Raw genomic sequence first — 2,792 nt, 5'->3', positions numbered from 1 at the left:
ACGCCGCCACGTTAAGTGCGCACCACTTTGCGGAGTCGGAGTGAACACTTTTTATTTGTCAAATTCTCTTCGTTGCCCATTATTTTAAAACTCGATATTCGATTCTTCTCGTATAATTGTCAACGTGCACTGTTTGATTCGTTGGCCGAAAAGTATGGGTGGATATTCGATTCTACGCTCGAAATTTTCGAATCTTCTCACAAACCTAGTGAATGCACTCGCATGCGTCACGAAGGCGTCCTTTTTGATGAAATACGGTTCACGTTTCTGTAGCCACATGACCAGAAACGAAACAGGTGCATCAAATAACGCAGGACACTTTTGTTGCCATTCTGATGGCACACCTACTCATTAGCATACCAACGTAAGGCAACGCGTACACTAGGTTCACCTTTCTTCGCCGAAAAACAACGCGGTTTTGTGGGCTATTGTCCGCTGGAGCACGTCCCAAAAGAGCAGCGCATCCCAACAATCAATAACGACGTGTTCTAATGACTCCGATTTGTGGCACAACAAGCAGTCAGCACCCCATGTTAAAAACAATCCCTTCTCCTCTATCCATGTTTTAGCCGGCAACGTACCAGTGAGCAACTTGAAGAAAGTGTCTTCCCCCCCCGCTGGCACCACCATTTTCCTTACACTTTTTAAAACATTTCCTCCTTGGCCTCCACTATACAGAGATCGATATATTTCTCGGCGAAGACACAGTCAAGCAAATCTTTTAGCAGTTTTTTATGCATGACATTGAAAAGGTATTCCAAACTGAAGCGACCATTCAGAAATCGGAGAGCAAAGATGAGCTCTTTCAAAAATCGACTTGCACTTTATCGCAACCCGTCGATAGTGGAAATAACAAAGTTTGGCGAGGCCGAAGAAAGCCTCACTTGAATAAAGGTCCGCAGGAAAGGTTCGCGTTGATCATGAAGAAACATAAATCTTGACACCACCTGCCTCAGGTACAAGTGTGGCAAAAAGAAAGACCCCCCTTTTCTCAAAAGCAGAAATAGATTGTCACGTTTAGTCCGCTGCCATGAGGACCGCCAAACAAAAACCGCGAAGAGACGATAAAGAAAGACTTACCACTGCCGCCGTATGGGATACGATTCGTGAACGTTGGGCCGGATCTTTATAAATACGATGTACTCTTCTTTATTGGCCTGCACAGTATTTGCGGAAGCAGGATGGCTGTACGACACTGCGAAGAAGATGCGCGGTATGTCCGGGATTACTTTAAAGAAAACGTATTTGAACTGCTTGAAGTGTACAAGGAGCTATGTTTTGGAGATGAACATATAAGTTTGATGGGATAGCTGCGGTCCTTGAAACCGTTCAGATTTTCTCATGTGAGTAAAACGCATGTCCGCTCCTGATATTTGAGATTGCAGTGCAGAACATATGTTGTTTGTGACCTATTGTAAACTGTCGAAACCGGAAAAAAAGAAAAAAAAGCGAGATTTGTTGGCTATTGGTTGCATGCTCGCCTCGCAGTGCGGAGGTCCTTGGTTCGATTCCCCGCGCTTTCGGGAGAAGCTTTTTTCTCTTTGATGATTATGCCATTTGTGGTTTTGTGGACTACTTTTCCTGGGCGCCGACGACGCCGCTTTTCGTTGCTAATGGGCAATATAACGCTTTCGCATTAGTTAAAAAAAAACTGTCCACGTCTTATAGCAAATTGGGGAGACAAGGAAATTTTCGGCATAAGGGTTTCTCACCTAGATGATTTCTGCGAGTTGATTTGCTTAAACGAGTACAAACAACATTTCACACATCGCCTCTCTCAGGGGTCTCAAACATGCGGCCTGCAGAGCATGGTTTTGAGTACCCGCTGGCACTTAGGAGTTGATCCTTATTGCTCCGGAAAAACTTCACCCTGTGATGGTCTGTAGCCAGAAATAGCTACTCGTTTACGTTCGTCATACATGCGTACCTCGGTAAGCTTTCCGTGAGGCAGGCGTACAAACATTAAACGCAACAGCGAAGAAAAACTGAAAAAGCAACATTTAGTTCACTGGTGGCCAGCTTCTAACTTATTTCCTCTGCAGACCTCCGTCTTCCTCCTCCCTCTTTTCTGCTCGTGGGAGACAAAAACACAGCGAGGTAAATTTGAGACCCCGGCCCGCAGAGAGTGGAGTTCAGAGTCTGTTGACCGCATTTCAGGAGCAATTTTTTCCCCTCGAAAAACGCGCCTCGAAGGGCGCCACACTTGTATTTCCCACGATCTCGACTCCGTTATGGCGTCCCCCATGACGTTGCTGCAGGAACTCTGATAGGCATGTTCTGGGGTTATTTAGTGTAATAATGGTCACTTTCATTCGATTCACCTGGTCACAAAAATTTTCTGTACTCCTTGGTTTTAAAAAGCAAATGAGACGCCTTGAATACGGCTGGATGCTCTACTATAGTCTCTTATGCAGGGTGTTTCACGTAACTTGAATCAAGGATTAAAGTGGCTCGCCGGAGCTGTTTGCAACCAACCACATATTGTTTCACGCCGTGTGGCGCTCCTCAGAGTATTAGAGCAAAAGCTCTACTACGCCAGTCCGAACCGAAGTTTCGCTGCGTGCTGCCGGTGATTGCATCGGCGCCCCTAGAGCAACCGATCTACGTCTATACTTGTAAACAGGTAGTCGCTTTGCCGCGGCGCAGCTCCGCTCGATTGCTAGACTTAGATAGTACATAGGCGTTTACTAATTAGTGTGGTTAAACATGATGACGTCATTGAATAGTAATGACCTTAATTAGTAGTAAGCGTAATGTCCACATGTAATATATAATTGGAAAAAGGAAGTTTA

Source organism: Amblyomma americanum, chromosome 1 (assembly GCF_052857255.1).
Source record: "Amblyomma americanum isolate KBUSLIRL-KWMA chromosome 1, ASM5285725v1, whole genome shotgun sequence".
In the NCBI taxonomy this organism is placed as follows: Eukaryota; Metazoa; Arthropoda; class Arachnida; order Ixodida; family Ixodidae; genus Amblyomma; species Amblyomma americanum.
This window is presented reverse-complemented; position numbering follows the sequence as displayed.